This window comes from Colobus angolensis, unplaced genomic scaffold (genome assembly GCF_000951035.1).
Source record: "Colobus angolensis palliatus isolate OR3802 unplaced genomic scaffold, Cang.pa_1.0 Scaffold137, whole genome shotgun sequence".
In the NCBI taxonomy this organism is placed as follows: Eukaryota; Metazoa; Chordata; class Mammalia; order Primates; family Cercopithecidae; genus Colobus; species Colobus angolensis.
The window spans coordinates 6,415,048-6,428,657 of record NW_012114455.1 but is presented as its reverse complement, the minus strand read 5'-3'; the positions used below and the strand labels follow the sequence as shown (position 1 = coordinate 6,428,657).

The 13,610-nt window shown below is 42.1% G+C and overlaps 1 long non-coding RNA gene across 1 annotated transcript in view; it reads left to right on the top strand.

Moving 5' to 3' along the window:
* Nucleotides 1-12,394, top strand: part of LOC105506510 — an 18,235-nt gene extending 5,841 nt beyond the window's left edge. Inside the window, exons 3-6 of the long non-coding RNA XR_001000936.1 lie at nt 1,477-1,648; nt 9,400-9,556; nt 10,228-10,292; nt 11,554-12,394. This is a non-coding gene — a long non-coding RNA (uncharacterized LOC105506510). The remainder of the gene's footprint in view (nt 1-1,476; nt 1,649-9,399; nt 9,557-10,227; nt 10,293-11,553) is intronic.
* The last annotated feature ends 1,216 nt before the right edge of the window (nt 12,395-13,610 follow it).

Sequence of the window (13,610 nt, the reverse complement as noted above, 5' to 3'; positions counted from 1 at the left end):
AGACATTTATGCAGCCAACAGACACATGAAAAAATGCTCATCATAACTGGTCATCAGAGAAATGCAAATCAAAACTGCAATGAGATACCATCTCACACCAGTTAGAATGGCGATCATTAAAAAGTCAGGAAACAACAGGTGCTGGAGTGATAACGTGGAGAAATAGGAACACTTTTACACTGTTGGTGGGACTGTAAATTTGTTCAACCATTGTGGAAGACAGTGTGGCGATTCCTCAAGGATGTAGAACTGAAATACCATTTGACCCAGCAATCCCATTACTGGGTATATACCAAAAGGATTATAAATCATGCTGCTATAAAGACACATGCACACGTATGTTTATTGTGGCACTATTCACAATAGCAAAGACTTGGAACCAACCCAAATGTCCATCAATGATAGACTGGATTAAGAAAATGTGGCACATATACACCATGGAATTCTATGCAGCCATAAAAAAGGATGAGTTCATGTCCTTTGTAGGGACATAAATGAAGTTGGAAACCGTCATTCTGAACAAACTATCCCAAGGACAGAAAACCAAACACCGCATGTTCTCACTCATAGGTGGGAATTGAACAATGAGAACACCTGGACACAGGGTGGGGAACATCACACGCCGGGGCCTGTCAGGGGCTGGGGAGCTGGAGGAGGGATAGCATTAGGAGAAATACCTAATGTAAATGACGAGTTAATGGGTGCAGCAAACCAGTATGGCATATGTATACATATGTAACAAACCTGCACATTGTGCACATGTACCCTAGAACTTAAAGTAGAATTTTTTTTAAAAGTATGTATATAAAAGACTCCTTGGTCTTTGGTTTGATTCTTTCTCACTGCACATGCATCAATCAGGAAGTCAACACATATAGAATGAGCTCTTCCTTTGGGTGAGCACCGTGCTGAGGGCATCTTGATGGACCCAGCACTCACAACCCCACTTTCAAGGACCTGCAGGCTATTCTGTTGACCCCCACTTCTGCTTTAAGCTTTGAAACTTCTATGTGGTTTTATTCCTTGTGCACCCAGAGTTCTACTTGTTCATGTGGTTGTTAGGTATAGAGATGGGAAAGCATATCTGAATACACAATACAGAGATATGTTACATATGTGAACCTGGAGGATCGGGACTAGGATACCGTCTGTCTCTAGTCTCCTATTCCATTTTTAAAGGGGGGAAGATATAAATGTATTTCCATCAACATGGAGATGCATTAGGAGAAAGGGGCAGAGAATCGGATTCTGAAATGGAGCCACTATAAATACTATAACCAAACAGAATCTGCCAGGCTATAGGGAATTGCACCTCCTCACTGCACAAGATTAGCTAATGCCAGTGAAGCTATTGGAGTGCTTCTGAAGAAATCAAATTGTTGTTGTTATGATTATGCCGTTAGATATTTCTTTCTTGAGATTCTAAATGGGTTTGTTTAGTGCCTTACTGGTCCATTCCTGCATCTCTGCTTCCAGAACCCAAGAACAAGTTTTCTGGATCACATAGGCTCCTCTGCTGCTTCCTCAGAAACAGAGAAGGTACTTGGTGCTGAAGAAAGAGAAAGAGACAGAGACTGGGAAGGAGAAGGAAGTCGGCAGAAAGAAGAAAGAGGCACAAGAAAGAGAGAAGGGGAGCTAAAAGCAAGAGGTAAGAACAGATCTCAGTTCTTCATTTCTGCTTGAGGACTCATTGAGGTTTTGGAGAGCAAATGAGGTGTGACGTGTTATAGAAAGTGCATCTTAAAGCTCTTACTGTAAATAACCCATAATAAGTAAAACTTTTGCTAGGCAAGAAAAAAGGTATCTAAAGAGAAAAGAGACGTTGACCTACATAGAACAGACCATTATTGTAGAAATGGGAAGGGCCAAACCATTCTCATGCTTAGCATACATTTCCCCCTTTCTAAGGCGATTGACCATCTGAGTTTGTTTGGGAACTATTTTGGTTTTAGCAGCGAAAGTCTTGGATCCACAGAATTCCCTCAGACCCAAGCAAACTAGGACGGTAAGCCACCCCACCCCTGCCGGAAATGTCCTCCTCCCATGCCACCCCTCTCACCTCACCTCTTAATGAAGGTGTCCAGCTGTGACTTTAAACACAATCTCCTCCACAGAGCGTTCCACGATCCTCAAGCAGAACTGGTTCTTATCTCTGTGTTCCATGGGGCCTTTTACATAACTCAACAATAGTGCTTACTAATTGTACACTGTTTCCCACTAAAATGTCTTTCTGTTTGACACAGTATAAACCCTTTAAAAGTAACAATCTCATATTTGAATCTCTGGTTCATATAATTTTCTGATTATATGAATGAATAAACAAAGAAGCAAAGGAAGTTTGAGAAAACTATGCGTAAGTTATTCACCACTAAATATTAAACATTACTTGAGATATTCCCACCAGCACCGAACTACCTGGACATGAGAGCAAATTCTGAAGGTCTGGATCACAGGCAGACAAACAGGAATGCTTGGGAGGCAGAAGCCTCCCACACAACATTTTTCACCTGCTGCTAATATGCTACCCATAGTTTCCACCATTAAAAATCTATTCTTTTGGGTTAAGCCAAATTTCTCCCTTGCATAGGACCTGCCCAGACTATTGTTTAAAATCTTATTTTGCTATTCACCCAGGGGACTGGCTTAGCATTCATAGCAATCACCCCAGCATTAAGGTCTTGCTCAAATAGCCTAAGGTACCTGGCAACATAGAAATGGCTGTATTTCTAGATGATAAATACCTCAATTATAAGGATTAAAATGTTCTCTGGGGCATTCTATTTTTAAGTGGTTTGGTCCCAAAAGACCCCAAGCAAAGGCTTTGCTATTATTTTTTTGCTAACAATTCGGCTAGGAGGAGGACTGCGTCCCATCTGCTCATGAAGACTAAGTTCGTAAGAATTTGTTGCTGTGCTAGTTAGAACCCAGATTACCTGCAACTGTATCTACCATGGGTTCTGGGAGCTAAGTGGCTTCCCTAAGCCTGGACTTAAAGTGTTCTGTGAGAAGTGTGTTTCTTTCTAGAAGTGGGTGGAAGGTGGAGGGGTGGAAACCATGTTGGGCACATTTATGAAGAGAGAGTGTGACAGACCTCTGGAAGTGTTGGCAATGGAAAGGTGTGGAAAGTGATGTAGTCTGAGAGGGAACATTACGTGATCAGGGGGAAAGAGGTTTCTTTGTGGGCAAAGGGAGGTAGGACAGAAGAAGTCAGAGCGAATGGTCTTCAGAATAAATATCCAGAACCTCACTTGAAAACACCAGGAAGATATCACGGTGGCCCCGAGCAGAGAGGAGAGGCAACACAAGATTACATTTGCAGATTTAGTTATGAAATTGTATAATTTGAGGCCTAATTTGTTTTGAATGTTCCTGCCTTTTCGGCCTCTTTGGTTTATAATCTAAAACCATCTTGTGAAATAGTTTGAACCTGGATCTAAGTTGAACATGAAACACAGCTGAGTGTGAAAGAAAGTAAGTGTGCCACAAATCTGAATGAGAAATAACTTAAGATCATTCAATAAATCCCTAACTGGAACACTATGTGAAGGGCGCGGAGCAAACTTTCACAGCTCCACTCACCTGCCAGCCTGGGGTACAGAGGGGTTGGGGAGGGTACGGCGCAGAACTCTGCCTGCTGTGGTGAGAACTCGCCAGGGGGACTGTGCAGGCCCAGCGCTGGATCAGGCGGGCAGATTCCTGCTGTGTGTGTGCTTACAGTCTATCTGACCTAAAACAGGAGCCGCTGGAGACTGTTTTCTCTCAGTTGTAAACCTTACGCATGATAACTGGCCAATGACATGAGGCTGATGGGTATAATATTAGATTATATGTGATATTTTACAGTAAATAGAGGATGGGCTCTGGAGCCATGCAGACCTGGACTTGAATCTCAGTTCTGTCCTTCACCCCTCTGTGATGCAGGGAGTGGATTCAACCACTGAACCTGATAGAGCCTCAATTACCTACGATTCAAATGAAGATGACTATCTCTCTAACATCAGGCTTTGATAGGCACATCAAGGAATGACGAGAGTGAAATGTCCAGTGTAGAACGCAGCTCATGGTAGGTATTCACATTGATTCCTTTCTCCTTCTTAGGAGAGAGGTGAGATTCACAAAGACACTGAGGCATTTACTGATTTCCACACCCACTCAGGCCACTGTCCTCTCATCTGGATGACCTCAATATCCTCGTCTGGCCACACGAACTGTGACTGGAATCAGAGACGAGCCATTGACTGCTAGCTCTCGTCAATTAGCTACTCGGTGACCGGAGTGTATGCACTGCATCATAAATCTCATTTCAAATCTCTGTTTGGAATCCTTCAATGACTTCACGTTCCCAGCTCTTTTGCAGGCCTTCAGCAGGCCTTCGGGAGACCTTACTGGGCTGGCCCCTGCATCCTGCTCCCGTTCGGGCTCACAGACTTCAAACGCACCCTTCCTGCCCTCCAGCACACTGAGGAGGCACTCACATCTATTCCTACAGTTCCCCAACGGGCTCTCCCTTTGCACAATTTGCCCCTGTGCCTGAACAGCTTCCCCTATCTCTCTTCCACATGCCATTTGTCTCTTTGGATAGCTGTAATCCATTTTTGGGATTCAGTTTCCATGTCACTTCCAGTTTTCTCCAGCCAACGGCTATTTCTCATTCAGATTTGTGGCACACTTACTTTCTTTCACACTCAGCTGTTTGCTCTTTGTGGCACTGTGTGCATGCACCCATCATAACAAGTAGTGCATGACTACTTGGCCTTCTGCAAACTCTACTGTGAGCCTGTGTGAGCAGAGCTTGTGTCTTGTTTACTGCTGTCCTCCCAGCACAGAGAATAGCATAGAGGAGAGACCCAATAAATACAATTTGTAAACTTCTACTTTAAAGTAATGTTGATAGAGTCACAGAAAAATTGCAAAAACCTTTCCTAGCTTTCTCTTATATTCACATCTTATAAAACCTTAGTAAAACTATTAAAACCAGGGGATTATCATTTATACAATACTCTTAGCTAAACTACAAACCTTATTTGAATTTCACCAATTTTCCCACCAATGGCCTTTTTCTTATCCGCATTGCATTTAGTCAGTATGTCTTCTTAATCTCCTCCAATCTGTGAGCTAGGTCCTCAGTCTTTCTTGTCTTTAATGACATTGATATAATTTTATTTTATAGAATGTTCTACTATCTGGGTGTGTGTCTGTTGTTTTCTCAAGGTTCGATGGATGTTGTGCCTTTTTAGCAATACGCACAGTGGTGTTATGTCCTTCTCAGTGCATGGTATCCAGAGGCACATGATGCCCCTGTGTCTTACGCTGGTCATTTGCTTATGGGGAAGGCTGTCAGGTTTCCCTTCTGTAAAGTTAACTGTCTTTCCCTTTGCAATTAATAAGCATCATGTGAGGAGATACTTTAAAATCAATAAATATATTTTAATACATCAAAGGGCAGAATCTGAAAGAAAGACAATTAAAAAGGTATAAGTATGAGTTCTGTACCTGCATTTTAAAAGCATACAGTAAGGATAAAATAGACAAAATGAGATACCAAATGAGACAGCAGGATGGATTTAGGCCACCAGCATCACTGCACTTTCAGGAAACATTCAGAGAACTATAGCTTCTGGGTCCTGGGGTTGAGAGTCCTCTTCCTTTTGCTCAGGAGACCACCCTGGGATAGCATGTTTAGATCTGGGCACCATCCTTGAAGTTAAATACAGTCACATTGAATCAAAAGTGCATTTATGTTACCCAAATGCTACCATGCAACCTCGGCAAAAGAGAAAGACAACTATCTAAATTGTGTTTACAAGAGAGTAATCCTCGTTATATGTTTGTGCATCCAACCCTTCTTTATCCTACTAATCTCGTATTTTATATTTACATTTTAAGAACAACCAAATGGGTTTTCAAGAGTGAAGTGACTTAACACAATTTTCACTTATGCTCATTGTTCTCCACAGAGAACAATTCCTTTGAAAAGTGTGACTCCAATATGTAACAAACTAGAGCCTGTCCAGAGAGGTAAGAAAAGAGATTTTGGTCTGCTGGGGAAGATTAAGGGAATGGCAGGTGCTCACATTTAGAAAGGCAACACTCACGAAAGTGCAGAGTAGTCATCTTACTCAACCCGGGCTGACTAACAAAATGCCATAGACAGATTGGCTTTAATAACACACATTTACTTTCTCACAATTCTGAAGATTGGGAAGTCCAAGATCCAGGTGCCAGCCAATTTAGTTCTGTTGAGGGCCCTCTTCCTAGCTTGCAGATGTCCTCCTTCTCACTGTGTCCTCACATGGTGGAGAGAGAAGGGCACATGAGAGAGAAAGGGAATTAAGAATAAGGGTGCAAATTCTACCAGATCAGGTCCCTACCCTATGGCCTAATTTAACCTTAATTACCTGCATAAAGGCCCTATCTCCAAACATAGCCACATTGGAAGTTAGGAATTCAATACAGGAATTTGTGGGGGACACAAACATTGAATCCATAGCTGTAGTTATCCTCAAATGTTTCTTAGTCCATTACTTGTGTAACAGGATGTTCAAGTGGGACTTCTCTTTATTGTCTTACTGCCTGCTAAAGCCCTAAGACTAAGCACAATAGGTGCCAACTACCTTCAAATTTAGAGAAAGGGGCAACACCAATAATTTGTTCTGCTTGCATTGGTCTATCACTCATCTCCAGATGAAATAAGAAAAGACAAAATATCCATTAGGGAGGAGCAACAAATGGTAAGTTTTCTTCAGAAAGAAAGTTGTAGCCTGGGCAACAAAGTGAGACCCCATTTCTCCAAAAGAAAAAAAAAATCAGCCAGGTATGGTAGTACATGCCTTTGGTCCCAGCTACTCAGGACCTGAGATGGGAAGACTGCTTGAGTCTAGAAGATTGAGGCTGCACTGAGCTTTGATTGCACCATTGCACTCCAACCTGGGCAACAGAGCAAAATTCTTCCTGAAAAGAAAAGAAAAGAAAAGAAAAGAAAGTTGTACGCTGAAATGCCCTCCTAATCCTCCACTATTCAGGCCAACTGAGATGAGTTTCAAATAATCTCTAACAGGCTTGCCATATATTCCTTGGAATTGGGGCAGATTCTGGAACTGGTAACTGAGTCACGCTTACTTGGAAGAAAATCTGAAGGAGTGAGTCTCTGGCTGTGGGCAGGGAGTAGAAGCTGTGCTGGCAGACTGAAGGGAGCTATGCGAATGGCAGGGCAAAAACACATTTCCTAAGGTCCACATACAAATCCTCAAGAAGAAACCAGCATGAGGGAGTTTGAAAACTCTATCCAAGAGGACCACTGGAATTAGGGAGTGCAGGGTGGGCGACCCCAGCAGAAGGAGACTGCAGTGAACCACCAGCCATGGGCTGGGAGAATGTCATCCGTTTCTAGCCAAAGGAGGCATCCCTGCACCAGAAAACTGCAGTTGGAAGTCTCCAAAGGAGGAGCTTAGAAGAACCCAGAGACATACCCATGAAAGAAAGGAGGAGCACTTGGGTGCTCAACTCAGAGAGCCCTTACGCCAGATCACACCTGGGCCTGCCAAATAAGGAAGACCTCTCCCATCCACTGCCCTTCTCCTACCCCTGGCCAGCCCTGAAGGAGCCAACAGCAACACGAAGAGTGGGAGGTAGACCAGCCAGGAGGACAAAGAGAAGAGGCAAGTCTCTGCAAGTTTCCCAGCCCCAGCCAGGGCAAAGGTAGTGATTGAGAGCTTGGAGTTTAATAAAATATTGAACTGGGCTTTTAATATCTGCAAAAGACCAGAATATTCCATGGGATCTGCAGGAAGGAAGAAGGAATTGAAAAAAGGTATAACACAAAGTGGAGGAAAAATAAAGTTTCCTTCTATTAACACCGATCCCTATACAGCCAACTTTCTGGGTGTGCTTACCTGTAAAGCCACACAGAGCTCCGCAGTTAGAAGGGTTCCACCCTTGGCTTAATGCTGTTGCCATCTTGAAATTCTTAGTAGTTTTTAACATGGGCCCCACATTCTCATTTTGCACTGGGCCCTGCAAATTACATAGCCAGTCCTAGTTACATATATAACAGGGACTTAGCCCTGTTCTATATGACCCCAATTGATAGAATGGAACCAATCAGTGGGAGGTAGAAAAATAAAACAGATTTTAGCTCAATACAGTAGTCCCCACTTATCCACAGGGAATATGTTCCAAGACACCCAATGGATGCCTGAAACCTAGGATAGTACCAACCCCAACTATGTTTTTTTCCTATACATACATACCTATAATAAAGTTTGGGGTGCAACAGCAAAACTATATGAATTTTTTTTTCTTCACAATTTCACCAGCAAAAAATTCATTCTCACTGTAGATCTCAGCAACTTTAATATTGTAATTTTTATTCTTTCCTTATTAAGTCAAGAGCTCTTACCTTTTCACTTAACAGAAGCACTTCCCAGCTTCTTTTAGGCGTGTTCAAATGGCCAGCATCACCACTTTTGTTCTTTGGAGCCACCGTTAAGTAAAATAAGGGTCACTTGAACACAAGCACTGCAAAACAAATGACAGTCAATCTGATAACCAAGACGGCTCCTATGTGACTCATGGGTGAGTAGCACAGACAGCATGGATACGCCAGACAACAGGATGATTCACGTGCTGGGTGAGATGGAGTAGGACTGCATGAGATTTTTATCATGCCATTCAGGAGGGCGTGCAATTTAAAACTTACGTGTATTTCTAGAGATTTGCCATTTACTATTTCTGAACTGTGGTTAACCACAGGTAACTAAAACTGTAGAAAGTGAAACTGCAGATAAGGGAGACTACTGTATCAGGACAAGTTTGTTAATACTCATAGCTACCCAGATTGGGATAGGCAGTGTAAAGGAGTCAGAGCTTCTGTTCATCAGAATGCATATGGCAGAGATGGGTCAGCCTCTTGGCACTCTAGGGCCTCCAAAATCCTTTTTCAGCCCTGGGATTATCTGATTCTTCCATTAATGAATGTCTTTCAAGATGCCTACCTTACCAACTTAACCAGGAAATGAATTCACTAGTACTGTGACCAGGTAAGAGTATTTCCAAGGGCAGCCTATGAGCCCTCGGTGGATGGAGTTTCACTAAGTCCCTCTGTTTCTGTCTAAGTTGTGAACTGTTTTCCTTTAATGAGAACATTATTGCCATTACTCACTGTTTTTTTTTTTTTTGATCATTGTTAGTTGGATCTTATTATGGCTGGCACATCATGACTCCTTTATTCTAAGAAAAAGGCTTTTAAGAAGTCCCAGAAAGTATCTAGGGCTGAAAGCCACTTTCATTAATCATTATTCTGACAAAGAAGCATAAACAAACTGACAAATACTGTTTAAATTTAACATTAAAATTCGATGTGTATGTCTCAGTCATTGTGGTTGTCATTATTATTTTTAGTCAGGGAGATGGTTCCAGGAGAAGAAGAGAAAGTCAGTCGCTTTCTGAGATCAGGTGGGAAGTTTATCCTGTCAGCCCTGCCTTCAGAGTGCTAGTCCCTGCTTCAGAGAACCACCACTGATGACAACCATCAGGCTCAGGAACCGGAAAGAACTGGGTATGCTTGATCATGCTCAGTAAACGCGTTTCACTACTGACTCACTTCTCCTGCATGTTGGAAAACGTTGAGTTTCTTTCATACCATATTTTGGCCTTGACCTTTGTAGCATTTAGCCTCCCTACAATGGGGTCTATGTGTTTCCACACCCTCCGAGCGGGCCCCTAATTATAGCTATCCATTAAACTGTCAGAAAGAAATCTCCAACTCAATCATGTCTTTATCAAACTCTGGCTGTCAGTGGGGTCAAGTTAGGCGTCCAGTCTGACCTGCCCAGAGCCCCTGTCATGTGCTCATCTCACACTCACTGGGGTCTTTGTGACCAGGCCGGCCAGACAGCCACCTGGCCACCCCCAGCCCAGTCCCCTCTCCTACTGCATTGCCCAGACAGGGCGGAGCCAAGGGAGGCTCTTGAGCTCAGATAATGGAGCTGACATAATGTAAGGCCTTCTCCTTGACCTTATCTTGGGGAATTTTGTGCAAAGAAGTTATATGGGGTTGGCAAAGCCCTAAATTGGAAATGGGGACTCTACTAAACAGAGAGGAATCTAGTTTCAGGAGAAAAAAATCATTCAATGTGGACCTGCTTTTGGAGATTATATAATAGAATCAGAGGATCTTATCACTACAAAGGAAATTGTACCTATCTAACCCTTTATTTTACATTTCAGTGCAAATGTGACCGAGGAACTTGGGTTTTACATTTATTGCCGAGTCTGGTTTTCTTGTGTTTCAGGTGAGTAATATTTTAAAGGGAGCTCTGTAAGAATAAGGTTAATCCAAGGTTGTCATATGTGGCTTTATATTGTTCTCTAGTTGGTTCACACAAATTCGTTTTGTCTCCCTTACAAGATCATAAAATTCCCCACGGATAAAGGTTATTTCTCCTCCATAGCCCATAGTGTTAAGAAAGAACTGTAAAGTATTTGTTGAGAGTTAGCAATGCTCTTTACTCATTTTTTCTGTATTTGAGTTTGTGTATGTGTTCCTGTGTGTCTCCCCAGATCACTTATAAACACTACCTGCAAATTAAAATAGAACCACCATGTTTTATTGCCAGTTCTATTACTGCATTTAAAAGATGAGGACATTGAGATCCAGGGAAGTTAAGTTACTTGCACAGGAATGTTCAACTAAAATATGATTTAAACTCAGATCCACTTACTGCCCATTCAGTATTATCCCCACAGTACCAAGTCCCCTTCTTGTTATAACCCATTAGTAGATAAATGTTGATGGGTACAAAACAAGAAGACATCAGAAATAGGTGGGGTGAATCAGCCCTTAACTATTAACATTACTATTGTTATTAGCAATACCTTTAATATTACCCTGCCCATACAGCTGTTAGACTTTATTAAAATAAACACTCTTAACAGTTTCATGTATACCCCCACATAAACAATAACTGAAAGCAAGTATGTGCCATATATATATGTGCATTTATATATGAATATATATTCATTTTCAGTTACACACACACACACACACACACATATGCATTTTCCATTACACAAGAGGAATGTTGCCATATATATTGCTCTATACTTTACTTTTTTCAGTCGATATTCCTTAGAGATCTTTCTATATCAGCACATGCAGATCTAATTCATACTTTTCAAAGGGCAATTATGGTTGGGTATACCATGACTTATTTTAACCACTCCCCTACTCATGGGCACTTAGGTTGTTTCCAGATTTGTGCTAAGAAATGTGTACCTTTAACAGCCTCTCCTGGAGGGATTTTAAGTCACTAGCCTGACATGAGATCAGTATTTCGAGATCACCAATAGTCTTACGCCTTTATTTTTACAGATGATACAATTGAAGCCCAGAGAAGCCTGGGAGCCTCAACTATTAATGGAAAAACCATAACTAGAACTCAGTTTTCCTGAGACATTTTTTACTATTCATTCCTGGAGGGATTTTAAGTCACTAGCCTGACATGAGATCAGTATTTCGAGATCACCAATAGTCTTACGCCTTTATTTTTACAGATGATAAAATTGAAGCCCAGAGAAGCTTGGGAGCCTCAACTATTAATGGAAAAACCATAACTAGAACTCAGTTTTCCTGAGACATTTTTTACTATTCATTCCACTGCCCTTGGGCCACTCCAGGGCACTGAGCACACTTGCTTTGGCTATTTGGAGAAGAGGCCAACAGACACAACTGGCTTCATCTCCAGGGACACCCAATATCTGGCAGCCCTCAGCCCCAGTAGAGTCTTTGTTGAAAGAACTGATTCATAGACCGGGCGCGGTGGCTCACGCCTGTAATTCTAGCACTTTGGGAGGCTGAAGCGGGCGGATCACAAGGTCAGGAGATTGAGACCATCCTGGCTAACACAGTGAAACCCCATGTCCACTAAAAATAAAAAAAAAAAAAAAAAAAAAAAATAGCTGGGTGTGGTGGCAGGCACCTGTAGTCCCAGCACTTTGGGAGGCTGAGGCGGGCAGATCACAAGGTCAGGAGTTTGAGACCAGCCTGACCAACATGGTGAAACCCCATTTCTACTAAAGAAAAATACAAAAATTAACTGGGCATGGTGGTGCATACCTGTAATCCCAGCCACTCGGGAGGCTGAGGCAGGAGAATTGCTTGACCCCAGGAGGAGGAGGTTGCAGTGAGCCGAGATCACACCACTGCACTCCAGCCTGAGCGACAGAGCAAGACTCTGTCTCAGAAAAAAAGAAACAAAAGAAAGAAAGAACTGATTTATGAAAAGATTCTTATCATGATTTTCATTTTACTAGTCCAAAGATCACTGAGTTTCAACTCCCTATTTTAGTAGATGAACCAAAGAGCCTTGAATAAAGACGTAATTCAATAAAAACTTAATCCTCTCATAAAATGGAATATTCTCTGGTTCCCCAATGAACCCCAAAACTTATTAGATTTCTTCTGCAGATGATGTGAGATGGGTTGTTTTACCTAACTAACCCCATTATGCCTTTAAAAATACATTATTATTTAAATGTTTACATTTCTTTTATCCTGCAAATGTACAAAACAGCAAGCCTAGTGTTTCTGGGAAAGCAGGAGCTGGTAGAGGGAGGGATCACATAGGGAATTTTCAGTTGCTCGTTCAGGAATTAGGAACAAAAAGCAGATTGGGGTAGTCCACATGTAGCTCACAGATCATCCCACGCAGGCAGTTCCTGCACGTACTGCATAAGGAATTTCTCGCGAGGAGGAGGGAGCAGCCAAGACAAGAGCTTTCTAGGGGTGAGGATCTGAAAGCTGTGCTGACTTCTCAGGTTAGGTGCTTTTTGCTTGTTTGTTTTTAAAAAACAAATAGAATTTCTTTGCTAAACAGCAAAAACCAAAGTTTTCAGTTTGGTTTCAACCATAAAAATAATAGCAATGTGTTTGTTAATTTATTTGTCAGCCTGACTGAGCTAAGGGATGCCCAGATAGCTGGTGAAACATTATTTCTGAGTGTGTCTGTGAGGGTATCTCTGGAAGAGATTAGCATTTGAGTCAACAGGCTGAGCAAGTAAAATCTGCCTTCACCAGTATTGGGTTGGTATCATCCGATCCACTGAGGACAACAACATGGTAGAGGAAGGGTGTATTTTCCCTCTCTTTTGGGGCTGGTACATCCACCTTCTCTGCCCTTGAATATCAGAATTCCAAGTTCTTGAACCTTTTAACTCTAGGAATTATATCAGCACCTCCTCTTTTCATCCCCCACCAGGGTTCTCTGACCTTTGGACTCAGATTGAATCATACCACCAGCTTCTCTGGTTCTCCAGCCTACAGACAAGCCTGTCATGGGACTCCTCAGCCTTCAGAATTGTGTGAGCCAATTCCCATGGTAAATCCCCTCTTGTATATATTTAGATCTAACATATTTGTTCTGTTTCCCTGAAAAAAACCAACTAGCAATCATGCATTGAGCACTTGCCCTGCAAGCAGTGTTTCCAGTGCTTTACATGATCACTATTATACACCTTAGGACAAGCTTAGGACAAATGAGAAATGCTTGGGACATTCTGCATATCAATTTCTTAACAACCTCTTAACCATTACTATGTTCCACAGGGTGGAT